The sequence below is a fragment of the Dama dama genome, chromosome 11 (assembly GCF_033118175.1).
Source record: "Dama dama isolate Ldn47 chromosome 11, ASM3311817v1, whole genome shotgun sequence".
Taxonomy (NCBI): Eukaryota; Metazoa; Chordata; class Mammalia; order Artiodactyla; family Cervidae; genus Dama; species Dama dama.
Genome location: NC_083691.1, coordinates 98,912,096 through 98,932,582, shown reverse-complemented (window position 1 = coordinate 98,932,582; position 20,487 = coordinate 98,912,096). Strand labels below are relative to the sequence as shown.

General features: G+C 52.1%; 1 protein-coding gene across 7 annotated transcripts in view; it reads left to right on the top strand.

Moving 5' to 3' along the window:
• Positions 1-593: 593 nt before the first annotated feature.
• Positions 594-20,487, top strand: part of INPP4A (inositol polyphosphate-4-phosphatase type I A) — a 118,550-nt gene continuing 98,656 nt past the window's right edge. For 2 of the 7 annotated variants that reach the window (XM_061155964.1, XM_061155956.1), the window contains exon 1: positions 608-693. The gene's annotated coding sequence lies outside the window, so the exon portion shown is untranslated. Of the gene's footprint in view, positions 694-16,094; positions 16,210-20,487 lie in introns of those variants that run through there. The other 5 variants (XM_061155965.1, XM_061155962.1, XM_061155961.1 and 2 more) reach the window with 4 other exon arrangements.

Below are 20,487 nucleotides of genomic sequence, written 5' to 3'. Positions count from 1 at the left end.
TTTAAAAAATATGCCAGGACAGTCTGGAAGAGTCTAAGCAGTTTCTGTCTTCTTTTTGCTTATCTGTATCATCAAAGTATGAGTTTAATTTTTGCTTATTTTTAGGTTGATTGTTCAGTTTCCTAGATGGGGCCGAAGGACCCCGGGAAGCGCGCTCCCCAAAGGGCCAGCGCGGTTCCCGGGGCCGCGGCTCTCTCCGGGGCCTTCTTCCTCGGGAATGCGTCAGGGCCTCCAAGCCTCAGTATACTTGAGGGCGAAAACGCCGTTGTCCAGTTAAAGTGCAGAAGTTCAAGAACTCCTTGCAGGCGATTTCGTCACAGCGGAGAGCGAGTTTTGAAGGAAGCCACACGGAACGCCGCGGAGGAGGACCCGCCGGGTGAGGGCGGGCCTGCCGGGAGCCGGGGGAGCGCGCATGCGTGGCGGGGGGCGGGGCCGGCGTGGCCTCCGGAGCGGCGGCGGCGGCGGCGGCGGCGGCGGAGGCGGGCTCGGAGCTGCAGCGCGGGCTGCGGGTTCGCGGCTGGGGTGCGCCCCGCGGGCCGGGACGGGGACGGACACCTGGAGCCAGACCGCAGCCCAGAGGCGGCTTCGCGACCCAGAGGCGGCGCTGCTGCTGCGGGGCTCGGGCGCGCGCCCCGGCGGGACCGAGGACGGCGGGGAGGCAGGGCGCGGGCGCCGCGGGCCCGGACGCGCCAGGTAGGCGGCCGGGTCGGGAGCGTCGCGGCGGCCGGGAGCCGCCGGAGACCGGGATGCTCCCAGGGCGGAGTGGGGGCGCGGCGCGCGTCTCGACGCCGGGCGCGCCGGACGCGGACGGCGCCCGTGGTTGTCATGGAAATCGTACAGCCTAGCGGTTCCCGGGCGGTGGCGTCTTTGGAGAACAATCCGACCCCAGCGACCCCCAGCCGGATGACGCCTCGGGCCGCCTGGGCTAAGGGGAGCGCGGCGCTGGAGTGGGCGGTGGGGAGCCGGGGTGCGGGGACGCGGCGCCCCGGAGGCCAAGCAGGTCTCCGCGCCTGCTTGGTGCGTCTCCAGGTCTGGATCCAGTAACTCCAGATGCCGAGGCCTCGCGGTGTTTCGGGTGTAAACAGAACCGGGTTAAAATAAACCTGCCCCTCGATGTAGGAAATCTGGTCCCATCCTCCCAAACTCTGACCTTTTCTGCCGGTCCACAGCCCCCGACAACATTTCTGACATCTTTGCTTTTGCTATTTTCTTTCTTTATGGCTTTGCTAGTCAATGAATTGAGGCCCGAAAGACCCGCAGGGTTTCTGTGACCGGCTGTTGAAAAGCCAGTCCTGAATGTGTAGGCCATAGGAGATTGAAACACTCAAAACGTCAACGGTAATTTACGTCTTTGTGGGCTAAGGGAGCGGTGATGGGGTCTGATGGGCTCCGCTCTCCCTCCCCTTCTCGCCTGCCCTCTGACATTACATAATCATGTATTCCTCCTGCCCCGAGTTCATCCATAGTGACAGGTCTTGAAAATAATTCTCTGGGTAAGAAAAAACTATAGGCAGTTGTAAAGCCCATCTTGTCTTCTTGCTTTGCCACTGAATAGGTTTTGTGTTGGGAGACTGCTAAAGAGTGGAATTTGGTTTGCCACCTGCCCATTTGGGCATCTAAACCGAGGGAGCAGGGGTGGGGTGGCAGTTTGAATGTTGCAGTGAGATTCTGACTGATTCATCTCTATTCACGGTGGATGGTATGGACTGTGGGCAGTAGGGTTGGCGATGGAACGAGCTGTCTTGTATGCCAGTCCTGCATCTGCCAGTTGCTAACTGTGTTTTTCAATTTTCTCATCTCTGGAAGGTGAGAACAAAACCTACTGTGCTGAGTTTGTTTTGGAATCTAGGTGCTGTTGGCATTGGTAAGTGCGCATACGCTAGCTATAGGTTGTCCTAGAATGAAGCCTAATTTTTATTTGAAAACAGACTTTCTTTATCAGGAATTTTTGCCTTTGGATTTAGGCTAGGACCTTTGTTTGGGAGGGTTCTTTGTGGAAATGCTTATTTCTGGAAGAGTCAATTCACTGGTTTCTTGGAATAAAGTTGAAGTGATGGTGCCCATGTGGGAAGGTCATGTAATTGTGTAGAGGTTTGGTGTCAGGAGGCCGAGGTGCTGTCCCAGGGGTAGCATCGCATGTGAGTGGAGTCCACAAGGCCTTGTTCTCTGTGGTGTCTTATAAACAAGCCAAAGTTACAGTTATAAGGAGAGTTTGACCTGAAGACAGGGCTTAAAGAAATAAACGCTGGAAAAATTCATAGAAAGGAAGGCTGTATTTCCAGTGAGCTCAGTGGTAGAATCATTTGTACATGTTCTACTAGCTATTTTATTAAACTTTTTCATTAGGCTTAGGCCATCTCAGAATGTTAATTTGCTCAGGTGCAAGTACTGCCTCCCACCTAGACTCAAAGCTAAGAGTAGACATTATATCCTATTGTTTTTGGAAACTGGATAGTTTGTTGTATTGCTGTTAGACTTTAAGCCATTAGTAATTTTTAAAAAATCAATTTAGGGAAAGGATGTAATCAAATAATGTACATGAGAGGTTGTTGTGAGCTGTAAAGCACTCAAGAGACAGGTTGTATCTGATAGAACTACTGGCCCTTCAGGTCCCTTTAGGCAGCTGCCTGCCTGGGAGCGTTGTCCTCAGCCAGCAAATCTACAAATGCGCCCAGGGAATGGAACTAAAAAGCCCGTGGGACAGACTGAGCCTCCCACCCCCAACCCATGATGTAACATGTTAAGAATTCAGTGAAAGTAGAGGTGGAGACATGGGACCAAGACTATTTTATCCTGGTTTCTTATGAAAAACTCCTTTCGAGATTATGTATTCCAGGAAGGGCCCTGTAGCATCATCAGCTGCTCACAGCATTGGGAATCTTTGGCTTTCACCGAGGAAAAGTAGCAAACATTTGCAGAGAAGAAGGCTTGATTACGTCTTTGCTGCTTCTGTGGAACTTGATTAAGGAGCTAGTCCTAGTCTTGAGAGATTCTTCAACACAGCTTTTTCCAATGTCCTGGAGCAGAAGCTTTGTGAGGAGAGCTGATTCTGGGGAGACCAGTATTAACTCTGGGGCAGGCCAGCTTCATTTTCTCTCTGTATTTTTAAGAAAAATACCATCATGAACTTAACCCCCAGGAGTTTACCTGTGCTTCTGTGCATATGCACACGTTGGTCTCTTAAAATCTTTTAATGTATTACTTCTGATTAGCTGAAAAATTGTGAGAATAATCCAGAGTTCCCAAATACCCTTTACCCAGATTCTCCTGATGTTGACATTTGCTTTATCCTCTCATGTTTGTGTGGGATCACGCCTCTCTCAGGACTTCCCAGGTGGTGCTAGTGGTAAAGAATCAGCCTGTAATGCAGGAGATGCTGGTTCTAATCCCTGGGTGGGAAAGATCCCCTGAAGGAGGGCATGGAAACCCACTCCAGTATTCTTGCCTGGAGAATCCCATGGCCAGAGGAGCTTGGTGGGCTATAGTCCATGGGGTCATAAAGAGTTGGACACTACTGAAGTGACTTAGCACGATGCACAGAGTCTTCTCTGAAATGTTTAATGTTAAGTTGCAGACTTGATATGCTTTTACTTTATTGTGTGTTTCATAAAAATAAGGACATTTTCTTACAGGACAACAGTATGATGATTAAAAATCAGGAGATTAAATGTCGACGCAACACTAATCATCTACAGATCTTTTTCAAGATCTTGCCAGTAGCCACTTTAGAGCAAAAGGAAACCCAAGATTATGTGTTGTGTTAAACTGTACCACCTTTTTAGTCTCCTTTTATCTGGAACAGTTCCCGAGTCTTTCTTTGTATTTCCTGACTCTGACAGTTTTGGAGACAGTTACCTGTGTTTTGGATAATGTCCCTCAGTTTGGGTTTGCATGCGGTTTCCTCCTACTTAGATTCACTTTATGCACTTTTGGCCAATGCGGCACAGGGGTGATATTGCAGGCATCTTAGGTGGTGGGAGGCAGATGCTGTTGATGAGTTCCATTCTCTAGTCCTAACTTTCATGACCTGATTAAGAGGGTGTCTGCCTGTTTTCCTCACCAAAAGTTATCATTTTCCCTTTGTTGTTAGCATGTATATCATAGTAAGATCGCTTGCGACTATGTAAATATGCAGTTTTAGAATCCATTGATGATTCTTACCCAGATCAGTTATGATAGTTGACAGATGGTGACTTTCTAATTTCATGTTTCTTTCCATGCTTATTAGTTGGAATTGTACTAAAAGGAAGATCTTTACTTTCTCCCTCATTTACTCTAATTTACATCTCTGCACTCATGAATACCTGTTTTATGCAACATAGTTACTCTCATTATTCATTTTTTAAAAATTTCTGGCTGTGCCTGCTCTTCATTGCGCTGGTGGGCTTTCTCTAGCTGCATCATGCGGGAGCTGCTCTAGTTGTGGTGTGTGGGCTTAGTAATTGTGGCGTGCAGGCTTAGTAATTGTGGCGTGCAGGCTTAGCTGCCTCCCGGCTTGTGGGATCTTAATTCCCTGACCAGGGATTGAACCTGTGTCCCCTGCATTGGAACGCTTATTCTTAACTACTGGACCACCAGACAAGTTCCCTCTTTCTTTATTTTTCTGCTTAAATTGCCCCAGACTTGGCCTGCAGGAGCCCCTTCCAGCTGGCTCCTAGGTCCTTTTGACATGTCCTTCTCATTCTTTGGGAACTTCTTTACTTTCTGGCCCCAAAATGCCAGGACTCAGCTTGTACTTTCTAGTCCTGAATTCAGCCATTTTTCCTAAGAGTTCAAGTTCCTTTTCTTGGAGAATGGAATTTAAAAACTCAGATCTGGGTGCTAGGTGTGCTCCTTGGTGCTTCTAGGCCTCCTCAGTGGACGGATGTTCTCACTGTAAATATAAATGGAGACACATTATACAAAATTTTCTTTGATTTGCTTTAATGCTATGTCCTGGAGACCTGTATGTACTGACATGAAATGTTTGGTCTGTATTCCAGAGTGTGAGTACTTTACCTAACTATCCTTTTTGATCAACATTTAGGTTGTTTCCAGTTTTCTGCTCTAAAAATAGTGGGGAATCTGTGAAGAACATCATTGTCAACACAAATGTTTCAGTCTTCTAGATTTCCAGAAGTAGATTTTCTGGGTTCAGTTCAGTCGCTCAGTTGTGTCCAACTCTTTGTGACCCCGTGGACTGCAGCACGCCAGGCTTCCCTGTCCATCACCAACTCCCAGAGCTTGCTCAAACTCATGCCCATTGAGTTGGTGATTGCATCCAACCATCTCATCCTCTGTTGTCCCCTTCTCCTCCTGCCTTCAATCTTTCCCAGCATCAGGGTCTTTTCTAAGAAGTCAGTTTTTCCCATCAGGTGGCCAAAGTATTGGAGCTTCAGCATCAGTCCTTTCAATGAATATTCAGGACTGATTTCCTTTAGGAGGACTGGTTTGATCTCCTTGCAGTCCAAGGGACTCTCAGGAGTCTTCTCCAACACCACAGTTCAAAAGCACCAGTTCTTCAGTGCTCAGCTTTCTTTATGGTTCAGCTCTCACATCCATACATGACTATTGGAAATGACTTTGACTATATGGACCTTTGTTGGTAATATCTCTGCTTTTTAATATGTAGTCTAGGTTGGTCATAACTTTTCTTCCAAGGAGCAAGAGTCTTTTAATTTCATGGCTGTAGTCACCATCTGCAGTGATTTTTTTTTGGAGCCCAAGAAAATAGCCTGTCACTGTTTCCATTGTTTCCCCATCTAGTTGTCATGAAGTGATGGGACTGGATGCCATGATTGTCGTTTTTTGAGTGTTGAGTTTGAAGCCAACTTTTCACTCTCTTTCACCTTCATCAAGAGGCTCTTTAGTGCCTCTTCGCTTTCTGCCATTAGGGTGGTGTCATCTGTGTGTCTGAGGTTATGGATGTTTCTCCCTGCAATCTTGATTCCAACTTGTGCTTCATCCAGCCTGGCATTTTGCATGATGTACTCTGTATATAAGTTAATTAAGCAGGGTGACAATATATAGCTTTGTCGTACTCCTTTCCCAACTTGGAACCAGTCTGTTGTTCCATGCCCAGTTCTAACTGTTGCTTCTTCACCTGCATACAGGTTTCTCAGGAGGCAGGTAAGGTGATCTGGTATTCCCATCTCTTTAAGAATTTTCCACAGTTTGTTGTGATCCGCACAGTCAAAGGCTTTGGCGTAGTCAATAAAACAGAAGTAGATGTTTTTCTGGAATTCTCTTGCTTGGAGAATTTTGAGCATTACTTTGCTAGTGTGTGAGATGAGTGCAATTGTGCAATAGTTTGAACATTCTACAGCATTGCCGTTCTTTGGGATTGGAATGAAAACTGACCTTTTCCAGTCCTGTGGCCACTGCTGAGTTTTCCAAATTTGCTGGCATATTGAGTGCAGCACTTTCACAGCATCATCCTTTAGGATTTGAAATAGCTCAGCTGGAATTCCATCACTTCCACTAGCTTTGTTTGTAGTGATACTTCCTAAGGCCCACTTGACTTCACATTCCAGGATGTCTGGCTCTAGGTGAGTGATCACACCATTGTGGTTACCTGGGTCGTTAAGATCTTTTTGTTTCTGGGTTAATGCATAATATTAAATGCATAACTTTGCCAAATTGCCTTCCTCACCCCATCCCATTTCCAAGAGACTTTATCTCTCTTTTCATCAGAGCACAGATGATGTGTGAAATTGCCTTTTCCCCTTTAATTCGCCCAGCACTGAACTGAAGAGTACAAATATTGTTAATTTTTGCCAAACTAGTGGATTAAGAATATGTTACTTGTTAAATTACATTTCTCAAATTACCAAAAGTATTGAAAATCTTTTCTTTCTAGTTTTTATTTTAGCTGTGAGTTACCTGGTCATATCCTTTGTGGAGTTCCCTGGGGGCTCAGATGGTGAAGTATCTGCCTGCAATGCTAGAGACCTGGGTTCGATTGCTGGGTGGGGAAGATCCCGTGAAGAAGGAAATGGCAAGCCACTCCAGTATTCTTGCCTGGAGAATTCCATGGGCAGAGGAGCCTGGTGGGCTACAGTCCAAGGGGTTGCAAAGAGTCGGACACGACTGAGCGACTTTTTTTCCATCCTTTGTGGGTTAGCTGTTCACATCCTTTGCCTTTCCTCATTATGTTGTTTATCCTACTGTACTGTGGAACGTACGATAAGTTTGCACCTTATTCATGGCAGCCTTCGACATCTCCTTTAAGGGCAATGCCGTTTTCATCCTTAATGGAGAAGGAAACCAACATTTCCTGAGCACCCCTACATACCAGGCCCCCGGCAAGGTCCTGGGAGAAGGCAGATGGTGTTGAGGGGAGGCTAAGGTGAGGTGTGGGTAAGGCACCACCTGGGGGTGGTTATAAGTGGTTGAACTGGGGTTTGAACCCAGGTCTACCTAGATCTAGCACCATTTCCACAAAATTACACAGCTTCCTTCATAGGACTTTGAAATGAACGCCTCTGTGTGTCAGTGTGGGGATGAACATTAACTACCTGGAGTCCCCAGTAGCAGCAATTTCTGTTTTTGATGTGTCAGTGAAGGATTTTTTGACTCAGTCCTGTTTGGTGAGCATACACATCTCTCAAAACCAACTATTTTATTCCTGGAACTGTTGCGGACCCTCCAGTTGGCTGTGTGACTTTGGGGAAGTGGCGTCATCTTTCTGTGCCTGGTTTTCTTACCTGTAAAGCTGGGCTGAAGGCAGTGGCAACCCCAGAGGCTTGTCGCGGGGATGAATGAGTTAAGACCCATCGGGTTTGTGGAGTGGCACCTGATGCTGGCAGAGCTCCCTGGAACTGAGCCCTAGGGCGGGGTTATATGGTGAGCATGTGCGGGAGCCCACGTGGAACTGGAAATCAGAGCAGCCTCTCTCGTCGGGTTTAATCTCTTACCCATCCCTTTCGACATAACCCAGGTGGGAAGGGGGAGCCCAGGGCTCCTGGGTGCTCGCCGCCTCTCTCTGTGGACCTCGCCTGTGCCCCAGCCCAGCCGGCCCTCGTGTCTGCCCAGCCCCTCACCTGGGGCAGCTGAGACACTGCAGGCCCTTCCACTGGAGTCTGCTCAGTCGGGGTCACTTGGCGAAGGTGCCAGAAGCAGGCAGTGTCTGGCGTGGGGGGGGCATGCTATGGGGATAAAGATGAGTGTCCATTTTCTGGAATAGGGTCAGGAAAACAGATGGGTGTCCTCTGGCCTCCAGGAGGAAGGGAGGGGACCGCTGGAGGCGCCAAGAGATCCACTCCCCCCAGCTTCCTTCCTGAAACCTCTCAGAGCCTTTCCCTCAGACAACTGGTCATTGTCCAGACCCTGAGACCCTGCATCGCCCCACCTGTTCCACTTGCAGGCAGGATGCTGGGGTCTCCCGAAAGCCTCTCTCTTCCCTGTCCGCTGCTCTGCACCTCACCAGTGCCCTTGAGCGGCTGTTACAGTAGTCTCTGGTAAAACTCCCTCACTCCCAAAAGTGGCCCTTCTTTCCTTCCCTGTCCTTCCCTGCAAGCATTTCAGCGGTGCATTCTCTAGCCTATTAATTAGAGCTTTCAAGAAGGATGACCTTGGTGTGCAGATCCTGGGAATGTGAAGGAAAGGCATGTGGGCGGGCGGGTGTTTCTGGAGAGCAGGCCCTGCTAGGAGATGTGGACGCCCAGTTCAGGGGTCTCCCTGGGGTTGTGGATTATGGGCCGAGTCGGTTGGAGTGCTGTCGGCTGCCAGATAGACAGTAAGGAAGTTGAGTGTCTCAGCCGGAGCCCTCTCTAGCAGCAGTTTCATCGAGGACCTAGATTCCACATCCCAGGGTCAGCCTCCCAGCGGTTATGAGATGATCCTTAGGGCCAGCGGGACTGTCTGAAGGAGGCCTGCCAGCCAGTCCCCAGCCCCGGCGTCTGCTGGTGGGAGCAGTGAGGATTGCACGGCCTCCCCAGACCCAGAACACGGGGCTGCGGGCTGACTGACCTAGCTGTGCTTCTCTGAGCCTGGTCTCCAGACCGGCAGCCCCAACATCACCCTAGACTTGTCTGACATACAGTCCCAGGCCCCAACCAGCCAACCCAATCGGAAACTCGGGGAGGGCCCTGCGGTCTGTTTGTAGACTAGCCCACCAGGTGATTCTCCTGTAAGATCAAGTATGAGAATTGCTCTCTCAGACTGATCAAGGCCACCTCCCACTCCTCAACTGGAAATGGGGCTGGCTGTTTCCAGAATCCAGAGAGGAAAGTTCTCAGAAAAGGCGGGCAGCAGAGAAAAGTTGGGAGATCAGCCCGTGGTGTCAGCCGAGGGGCGTGCGAAGTGTCTAAGGAGCCTTGCCCTCCTTGGCCCCCCTGCCCCAGTGTATGGACCTGGCTGAGTGCCCAGCTCCTGCCCACAGCCTCTCCAGCCGCTCCGAGCGAGACCCCCACCTTCCTCCAGGATGGTGTTGATAACAGCAGCCCCCGAGGGCGTGGGGACTGGGGCCCTGCTCACTCACTTCCCCAAGCAGGTCCCGGAGCGCGTTCAGGTGTGTGGGGTGTGCACTCACTGCCACTTCTCACTCGATTAGGAAGAAACGGACCCGTGCCATTCGTAGGGGCTTGGGGACTGTCGGAGGAACTGGCCTGCAGGGGCAGTGACCTCGGGGGCCCTCTGAATGGTAGCAGGTCCTCTCCCTGGCGCCCCCCATGTGATCAGCGTGGTCATCCCCTTGGGCAGGCACAGCCCCGCTGCACGTCTGTGTGAGTGGAACAGCCACGTCCCCCGCGGGGTTCCAGGTTTCCCCTGGAGCTCGAGAGCTGAGGTACTTCTGGATTTTCTTGACTTCACAGGGCTTTCAAGGTCCATCCTAATATGTAAAAATGATGTACAGGAGCCATCTGAGATTAAGTGCCACTGCTTTGGTGCTAATGGCCGAGGGCGGAAGAGCGGCTGAGGGACCAGAATGTGTTTGCAGATGCAGTGGTTGGTGAAATTAGCCTGAGGGTGTCACCAGGATTTAAACATTTTTTGAAATAGAATACAGAATATTCAAGTAGATTTCCTACAGGGAGGGGAAGCTTTTTTTTTTTAAATAAAACACCTAGTTATTTGCGTGTGGTGTGTGAGTGGGTATTGTGATTGTTTCTTCCTGTGGGTTTTTTTTAATACAAGAGTCAAGCACAGAAAGCAGAGGGCGCCTCTGGACGTGCACACACACACGGGGTCTCTTCCTGGGGAGGGGGCTCGGGGGGCCATGGCTCACCCTGGCTGGAAAGCCACCAGTCTGAAACGAGAGGGGCCTTTCAGTGGTGTGGGGGTGGTTGTGGAGCTGGCCACCCGAGGATGGGCCTTAGGCAAGGGCCTAAGCTTCCTGGTCTTACTCTGGTTTATTTTTTGTGGTGTTTGACCCTCCTAACGTGCTGGGGGTCATCAGCAGGGCCACGCGGAGACCAGAGCAAGGTGGGGTGTGCGGAGGCAGTGGCAGAGAGCGTGTCAGCTTGTCAGAGGTCCAGGATTTGACTCTGGAAGCCTGACCCATCCTTCCAACAGGGCGATCAGCATACAGCGGCCTACCGAGGGAGGGAGGAAACAGGGATGGGGCTAGAGGTAGATGCGGACAGGTATTAGTGTCCGCCTTGTTTTGAGGCCAGCCCCACTTTGCCTGTGACACCCCCTCACCTTTGTGGCTTGACAGTGACGGGACGACGCCTAAGTCACCGTGGCTGCTGTTGACAGCGTCTTGGTTATTTCAGCAGGGGGGAATCTGGTTTGTGTCACAGCCTCTGCACTCATGTCTTCGGGCTGTCTGTGTCTGGTTTTTGAGCAGGGCAAGTTGGAATGTGGGAAGAGAAAGTGCTGGACAAGAACCTGAGTCAACTCTCATGTATCAAATGGGGAAGGCGCCTGGCTGATGGGGATAGGCTGGGGAGTGGAGTAAATAGTACGGGCAGGAGAGGTCTGTGCGCTGCAGCTCCGGACCAGCGCCCGACCAGGGAAGGTACCTTCTCGCAGGAGGCCCGGCATCTTTGCAGTCTTGATAACCCCTTTTCCTACCGTGTCCCTGTTCTAAAACGTGTATTCAAAAGGCTGGAGTGTGTCCCATCTCTGAGTCCTGCTCAGGGCACCTCTGAGGGGAAATGTTGCAGAAGAAGGAGGTTTTGAGAGGCAGGGGACTGCCAGCAAAGGTCAGAGGAGAAGGATGTGGGCAGGAGGAGGAAGAGGGAAGTGGGGGAGGGGTCTGGACTCCTAGAGCTTCAGTCAGGTGGTCACTGACCCAGCTGTCTTCTGCTGACACTTTTTTTTCCCTAAAGCACATAGAAACTTGTGATTGTGTGCAGTGGAATGTTAAATATTTTCACATTTCTTACTGATTGCTTTGACTGTGTTCTGCATAAATACATGTTAAACACATTGCATAATTGGGTGATAATCAAATGACCTATAAAATGGAATCATTGACAGAGTCCAGTTAGAATGGGGCTGTGTGCCAGGAAATATCAAGATGCCCCAGATTCTTCTAGACATTGTCACTGCTCTGGTTTGGAGGAGGAGAGGTGGCTGAGCTGGTTGGCCTTGGGGAAGCACCGAACTGGTCACCACCCACCTGGGGTGGAGGCGTGATGTGGAAATTTCAGCTTTTCTGTGCTGGTGCTGATTAGAATCTCAAAGACAGAGTTTTGGGTGGAGTAGAAAAGGATAGCGTTATTACCTTGCCAGGCCAAGGGGGCTATAGCAGGCTAATGCCCCCAGAACCCTGTGTCCCAACTTGGGGCTGATAGAAGTTTTATCGTAATTGTGTGAAGAGAGTGTGATCAGCTTGTGGACCTTCTTCTAATGGGTTGGTGGTGAGGTCAGTAGGAGTCAGCATCATCAGCCTTCAAGGTCAGCTGGTCTGGGTCTACATGCTTGTGGGCCGCAAACCGTCATTAATTGTTAATTTTTTCCACCTGGAATGGAGTTCAGTATTTACAAAACAGCTCCAAGGTATGGTTGTGATATCCTTGATGAGGAACCAGGACCTTGCCCCAAAGCTCCTCTTGCCTGTTTCTCCCTGGTCTTGCATTCCCCCTCCCTAATAACTGCTTGAATCTTCCCGTTGGAACTCAGGGAAGGTCATGGAAGTTGAGTGAAGGCTGTTTCTTATAATCCTAGAGATGTGGGACCCAAAGGCCTTGTGCTCAGGAGCCCCACAGGGCCCTGAGCAGGCAGTTGCGTTTTGCCCTCAGTTTGCAGGTGACTTGGTGAAGCTGGGCCTGAATCTCGTCTCCTCCTTCCTTGTGCATATAGTGAAGGTCATTCCCAGCATTGCAGGCCCCAGTCCTGCATCGTGGACTGTGATGGTGCCTGCGGGCAGCGTGGGCGAGGTCTTCTGTGTGCTTGATTTGATTGGCCTGGGGCTCAGACACGCATATACTGACTGTTTAGGGAAGTGCGTCTTGAGTCTGTGGCCTTGGGCTCTTTGACTCTCCCACCCCCTGCAGTGAGTCAGCAGCAGCTTTCTGGAATGGAGAAGCTCCGTGTCAGAGACACGTGTTAGTGGAGGTGGGAGCTCCCTGTGCACCACGCAGACCAGACTCCTGGCCCATGCGGAGCGTCTGGTGCCCCCCTGGCTCCTCCCCTGCGCCCTGTCCCCACACCGAGCACAACTGCACTCTGAGTTGAAGCACAGATCCTTGTCATTCTCTTTGGAGACCACTCTACTCCCTAATAGTTTCCTTTTCTCTGATAATTTATGGACAGTTACTGTCTCATGCATCTCTGGATTCTCTCTGGCAACGTGACATCCTTCTCTGACTTCTCCGACCTCCTTTTACTCTCTCTTTGGGCTGTTTTATTTCTTAGTAGACATTCTTGACCTTTAACTCAAAGGGTACATGGATTTAAAGTTACCAGTCAGAGCACAGGCTGATTGAAAAGAAAGAGCTTCAGGTGGATACAACTGTAGGAGGACTGTCCCTTCTGGAGGAGTCCCCCTAGCTCAGGGCTGTGCCCGCTGGTGAAAGCTGTCACTCTCTTCATTTGTGTGTCTTCCTGAAACCCTGCAGAGCCGACGAGGACTGGACTCCATCTCACTTGAAAGCACTAACAGTCTAGGACACGCGCTTCGTGATTGTCATTTAGGTGCCTTTGAACTATACGGTGTTTTGAATAACCCCAGCAGAAGGAGGGAGATCTTTGGATTTTGAGTCGACTTAATTGTTTAATCATTCTTTAATTAGTCAAATATCTTTACTGAACTAGGTATTCACCTTGTTGGTCAAAGACAGAGGAAAAACCAGCCGATGGGTTGGGAAGCAGCGAGGGGCCTTCTGCAGGGTTGGTTCACTGGCTCAGAGAGAAGGGATGCTCCATGATAGCAGGACTGCCATCTTGGTTAAGGAGACCCAGGTTTTAAGATTACTTCCCGTCGGTTTCTAACCTGGGACCACGTAGGCCTTTCGCACTGGGGACTTGCCGATTGGGCTGTGAGCCTGAGTGTGCCCCAGCCCCGAGGCTCCTGGGGCTCCGGCCACACTGTCTGGTGTGCAGGTCCATCCTCCTCGCAGCCCGCACAGCCTCAGCCCCTTCCGTGGCAAAGAGGGTTCTCAGCTGTCGTCAATACAGTTCATTTCAAACAGGATCGGATGAGCTGTGATCAAATTCCTGGGATGTAAGCGCGGTCTCATTCCTTGGAACTGGCCATGGCAGGATCTGACCGCTGTTACACACCCGCGGTACCAGTGTATTGGCTGTGCCATAAACTGTTGTGGTACCAGTGTTTGTCACGGCAGCTAGCAGCCCATGGCCTAGACTGTGAACCTAATTTAATGGATGAACTGTAATGAATAAAAACGAGGGCTATTTTTACCTCATAACCTAGATTTGTCTGTGCTGAATATGCAAGCCACTCTATTAAATGTTTGGGGCAGTAAACAGGAATTCAGTACATTAAAGCTTTTAAGCTTGCTACTCAAGCAGGCCTGGAAATAGAGTTTGTTACCTTTTTTAGGATTGTAAGTGTTGATTATGTTGGGAAGAAACTGTTCTATGAAATAATTCTAACAAAATGAATCTTCTACTTATAAGTTCTTGTGAGAATGTACTCACCCTAGCCTGGAGCCCAGGGTAAATTTGAGACTGCTTTGTCTAAAGTTCTCTTTCTGGGAAAATGGGACTGTTAATCAACTTAAATCTGAAATAGTATCCTTCCTCATCCCCAGCTCTCAGCACTCCAGGATGGTGACATTGTCCACCATTGGATTTAAGTGGGAAATGGTAAAGTTGTTAAAAGATCAGTGTCTAGCTGTGTGTAATGGCAGATCTGAAGGGAGAGAGGCTTAGTCAAAGACGGTGTTTATTTCTCTCCTTGTACTGGAGGTGGGCACTCAGATCGTGTGCCCTACTGCCCCCGGGCCCAGCCCTCTTGTCCAGGAAGGCAGCTAGAGGCGCATCCAGCTTTGGGGCCTTCCAGGAAGCTGAACTTCCTGAGAACTCCGCACCAAGCTCTGTCCTGGTGTCTTGTTGGCAAGAGCTGAACCCTTGACCACACTCAGGGAGGCAGGCGGCCCCATGCCAACCGAAGTTCAGGGTCCTGGGCCTGTTACTAAGGAGGAAGGGAAGAATGGACATTGGAGGCAACTCGCTGTGTCTTTCCTGCAAGTTGTTATGCTTCAAAAGATAAGTTTTTGTGCTTATTGGGAAAGTGTTGGCAAAATGTTGGGGAAATTTCTGTGGGGAAACGAGGTGTGGACAGCTATTGTAACTAAACTCAAGGGCCTGAGACCTTCCTTTCTTTCACGTGGGTCTTAACACTTGAGCCTGAAATGGGTCCCGGATCCTTTGGCCTTAATTCCTCCTTTAAAGGACAGAAATGGTAGAGGTCTCATCTGAGTTCTCGGGTCACCAGGCACAGAGGCTGCGGGCTGGATCTGCTTTCCCCACTAGGCCCTCGGGGTTTCTGGACCCCTGGGTGTGTCCAGAGGCGAGGGTTGCCCGGGGTGGGGCTTCAGGCAGAGTGTGAGATCCAACAAGGGCCAGTAGGCGAGATGCCCTGGGTGGGAAGGGGCCTGGATTAGGGGCCCAGGTGGGGCAGACTGCTTCTCCCGCCAGGGCCGTCTCCCTGAGTGTGGGGGGCCGGCCTTACCAGCAGAGTTGAGAGATACCTGGGTCTGTTTCCATCTTTCCTGCCTCCTTCCTGCCTCATCCTGCTTTTACTTTCAGAAGGGTGATCTCAAGTGCCCTGCTGTCTGTCCAGTGAAAGGGGTCTGAGAATCAGTTTCCTCTCGGTGACAGTGAAGTTGACTGTGTTCTGCTTTTACAGGTGTTTGCATTTCAAGAAGGATATATGTTCTTATTTAGTTGCTTCAGTCATGTCTGACTCTTTGCGACCCCATGGACTGTAGCCCGCCGGGCTCCTCTGTCCATGGGATTCTCCAGGCAAGAATTCTGGAGTGGGTTGCCACGCCCTCCTCCAGGGGATCTTCCCAACCCAGGGACTGAACCTACATCTCTTGTATCTCCTGCATTGGCAGGTGGGTTCTGTACCACTGAGCCGCCTGGGAGGCAGGAACTACACTAGCACTGCCTACACCCAAAGCTTGTCGGGTGGCAGACCCCAGAGTAGGAGAGGCCTGGGGCCCTCCTTGTGCTGCAGACCGCTGGGCGTGAGCCTTCGCCTGCTGCACATCTGGTGTTGGCCAGACCTGCTGCTGCTGTTACCTTCTCCCGCCCCGCCCAACACCCGCGTGCAGTGAGTGCCTCTCACCTCTCATGTGCTCAGTCAGTGCTTGCACAGACCACTCCCACTTGCACTTACATCTGCCGCTTGCACACATGGATACACGCTCTTTATACACACATGTGTGTACACAGCCCTCACCTCTTCGCCACCCCCCACCAGGGAGGCTGTAGTCCCCAGAAGCTGCGCTCCTGGGGGGGCCGTGTGTTGCTTTCTGGCTGATTGGAACCCCTGGGAGCTAGGAGTCTGGACATGCACATGTTCAAGGATCTTTACCAGAAACATTCCCTGAGTTCATGCTTCTGAAATCAGAAGCTTCCTTTTGCGTTTCTAAAACTCATGATGAGAATCTGCTCATAGGTAGTAACAGCCTTTCCTTGCCTTTGAAAACGTCTTCACTTCCCATTTTGAAAAGGGAAGGACTTTGGCCTTTCCCACAGCCCTTCCCTGCCTTCTCTCCCTGGGCGGCCCTGCAGGCCGGGGATGAACTCACCGCCTTTCCTCGTACCCCAGCATCGTCGCTGTGTGAGCTGGTGCTGATCTTCCAGGTTGTTTTGCCGTCCGGTTCTTTCTCAGTGAAAACGTAATTCTTTTTTTTGTGTTTGAGAGTAAAATATTCGAGATGCCCATCGAACTTCTCAGAACCACCTTTCCTCCTGGGCATGGATGGGAGTGTCCATTCCCATGTCATTTGGGACTTGCCTTCCCATTCCACAGGTGCCCTGGTAAGCAGACGCTGCACCTGTGTTTCAGAGGAAACAAAGACTGCTGAGACAGGCTGAGTGCTGAGTATTGCAGGGTGAATGGAAAGTGTGGCCTGGCCCCGAGGGAAGTGGTTCTGATTTCCAGGTTTCAGCTCCCACTCTTAAAGGGGCAGGCACTATCCTAGCGTGGGGGTGGGGGAGGGGGAGGTGGAGAGACCTGGAGACAGCAGTGCCGTCTGCGGAAGGTGGTGGCCGGGCAGCCTTGCCAGGGACATAGCCCTGGCATATGCCTGCCCGACACAGCGGGCGCTGGGGAACGTCCCAGTCCAAGATGGCGCCAGCACTGGCCCAGAGACACGCGGGTGTGAAGGGGGCCTCCAGAGGACTCGGGATGTGGGCCCCAGTCAGGCGCGCGCAGGCGGGCTGCGTCCACTGGGATGGTGCTCCCGTGGGGCAGGATGGGTGGTGCAGCGGCAGGAGGCCGCTGACCTGTGGGGCTGGCTCAGCGTTTCACCCCGAGGCTGGGGGACCAGGCACTTGGATTGCCTGGCACCCCTGCCCCTCAGGTTGAGAGAGGGCAGGTGGTCTGGTCGCTCTGGTGACGAGCAGGCAGCTCTCGTCAGGAGGAAGGGAGCGAGTGCTGGGCGGTGAAGAGAAGCCGCGTCAGAGTGCGACTGTCTGCCGCAGGAACCCTGAGGGGCTGCGTGGGGGCTCCGGGTGGCTGGACGCCCTGCCCCGCTGCACTCTGCCTTCTCGGTGTAGATCCTTAGGAGTAGCTCCTTAAGGGTCTGGAGGAATTGCTGAGAGGTTCACTGCTGCTTAATGCCTGTGTGGGGATGCTGTGTTCCACGTGGCATTCACCAGTGTGACGCTTGTTCTCAGGGGACGTGCCCAGTAACCATAATGGATCTGGGGTGTCCTGAGACGTCAGTGTTCTGCAGGGCAGGGCCAGCAGCTCAGCTTTCTTTGTATCCCCAGAAGCCTCCTACAGTGCCTGGCACACAACCAGTGTGTAATTGATGTTTGTTGAATGAGTGAAAGGGAAAGTCACTATGTCATTGTCTGAAGGGAAGGGAAAGCCTCAGGCTGTTGCAGGAAGACACCCGTTTCCCGGAGGTCACGTTGGGATTCAGTCTAACTTAGGAAAGGGAGGTGAGGGCAGAGCCTGTGGTCGCCCCAGTAAGTCCTCAAGGTGAAGCCAGGCCCCTCAGCTTGTCCCCTGCACCTGATGTGTCCCGGGCGCCTGGCCCCTCACCCACTGACGAACCTGGGGCTGCTTCTGCACCTCTGGGAGGAAGGAGCCACGCCTCAGGGCTTGGTTATCCTGGGTGTTTTCTCCCTGAATTTAATCAACCTGAAAGAGGAATTCTGTTTCCATGTCTGCAGGCTTGTGAGTAGACTGCTAGGGACCAGAAGATTCGGAGGAGCTGGGAGGCTGGGGCGCACAAGCCAGGGGCCGCCGCCTCTCCTGAGCCTCGGGGGCCTCATGGGGCTCCATGGAGCCATGAGTTAGATGTCAGGGCTGTGGGTGGGGGCTCGGGCTGCGGGGTTCAGAGGGAAGTGTGGGCAGGGTGGGGTAACACACCGGGAGGGAGGCTTTGGGAGGCGCGGCCAACCCAAGATTTGAGACTGCATTCATGGCACAGTGGAGTTTCTTCAGACTTTAAAATTCTGTTTTGCTTGTCTCTTACTGATTGGTTGGTGGTTGAATCATTGTTATTGTTTTAAACGGTGAAAGCATAGTCTTCTAAATGGTCTGAGGAGGCCCTTTCTTAGATTGCAGTGGTTGTTACGACCAGCCCTGTGTGCTAACTGCTTTCGTGGGCCAAAGCTGGCGGCCTGGTCTCCGCTCTGGGCTGGGCAGGAGTTGTGGGCACCTCTGTGCCCTGAGCCCCGCATGGCCCGACGCTTGGTGGCCAGAGTGCCCAGCCACAGGCAGGGTGCCCTCAGAGCCTGCGGTGGTGGCACTGAAGCCGTGTCCCTGAAATGATGGAAACGAAACCAGCCTTGGAGAAGAATGTGATAAACCGCCTGTGAAGACTGGGCCATGAGGAAGAGAAAGCACTGGGGTGTGAACCCAGAGATGTGTGTTCCTAGAAGTGGATCAGTTGTCTCCGAGTCCTCTCTCTGTGGTGGAACAGCTGAGTGGCGGCTTCGGCCTGCTGAGCCTTCAGCACCAGGGGCCCAGAGCCGCCAGGAAACGTGGTTGAGCCTGTTGGCCAGAGGCCGCGCAGGCGTTTGGCTTGCGTCTGCGAAGGCCTGCTGTAAGGTCCTGGGGCTCTGGGACCCAAAGCGTTTGTGTCCCCGTGCCGTACACTGTCGTGATGTGGTCAAGCCACGCCAGAGGCGGCCAGTTGGAGGAAGGGCAGGGAAGGCAGAGCGAGAGGGGCTGGGTGTGTTGCCAGAGACAGGGGCGGCCCTCCTTCCCCTCACCTGTCTGGGGACGCTGCCCCAGAGGAGGACTCCTTCAGGCCCCATCCTTGTTCTCGTGGCACGCGGGGGTGGGGGTGGTGGACTCGCTCCACCATGGACTGCAGCACGCCAGGCTTCCATGTCCTTCACTGTCTCCTGAAGTTTGCTCACACTCATGTCCTTTGAGTCAGTGATGCCATCCAACCATCTCATCCTCTTATCACTCCCTTCTCCTTGTGCCTTTGATCTTTCCCAGCATCAGAGTCTTTTCCAGTGAGTCGGCACTTTGCATCAGGTGGCCAAACTATTGGAGCTTCAGCATCAGTCCTTCCAATGAATATTTAGGACTGATCTCCTTTAGGATTGGCTGATTTGATCTCCTTGCTGTCCGAGGGACTCTCAAGAGTCTTCTCCAGCACCACAGTTCGAAAGCATCAATTTTTTGGCACTCAGCTTTCTTTATGGTCCAAACTCAATTTGGTGGGAGTCTTCAAAGCCTCCCTGTTCTTGGCTTGATTTGTCAAATTTGATGACAACATTTCATGTATGTTACACAGCAGGTATTCACTTTGGATAAATGATAAGGCCTGTTGGGATATATGATAAAGTCAGCCTCCTATCCCCTCTCCAGCCACCCAGACCCCTCCCTGGAGACCCCAGCACCACGGGCTTCTTGTGTCTTCCCCGCAGGTGTTCCGTGTGCGAGTCAGCAAGGGTGTATGTGTGTTATGTGTAGACATGGTCACGGTGACCCTAGTCCCGCATGGCTGCTGTCCCGCCCTTGCGCGCTGGCCCTCCCCTCCTCCCCTGACTGTACCCTGGTGCTCTCCGCTCACGGGGACATAGTTTCTCTTTGTTTGGCCCAGCTGCGTGGGGTCCCCCTGCCAGGCTGTACTGTGGATTCTTTAAGCAGGGCTCCGTTGATGGTGGTGGGCTTTTGCCAGCCCGTGCTTGGCACGCGTGTTAAGTGCCCTGCCCTGCCCCGAAGTGTGGATGGAGTATCCTGGCTGGAGGGAGAGCGGGGGCTTAGATGATGTTTGGATGTTCCTCCCCATTTCCTGCAGTTCTCACTTGGCCTGTAACTTTTCCTTGGTCAGATATTATCATCTGTAAGATAGGCTTCTTTAAAATACTGCCCTCTAGTTACATACAGACCTTTCAGACTAACCTGTAGCATCCTGAATGAGGCTTGTCAAGGCCACCCGGACCCAGCTTCTAGAACAGTGGTTCTGAAGGGCTCTCCTCTGCCTGGCTCACCACAGAGCCGAGCACCAGGAGCTTCAGAAGGGTCTGCAGGGTCTCATCTGATAGCCGGGACCGCACTGTGCCTAGGGAGTGAGCTGACTTCCGGCTGTAATGTTGTCTGCCTGAGGCTGGCCTTGGCTGGGCCCTCCCAGGGTTTCAGCCGCTCCCAGCGTCAGGCTATGTGTCTGGGAGGGAGGGGAACGACCTGGACGGGGGCATTGCACACATGGAGGGGTGGGTGGTCGTCGTCAGCTTCTCCGTCTGCAAGCCGGCCCGGGTGGTTTGCACTGCGGTGGTTATGTGGTGACATCGCTGAGCAGCGGTGTACAGGCAGCGGCATCTGCAGGGCCCCCCTTCAGTCCCAGGAGGTGGGGTGGTGGAGGCTACCGGCACCTGCCTGCCTGCGCGCGTTCCCTCCTGTATGCAGTGGGCCGGGGATGCTCCAGGGAGAAGGACGCGGGGACA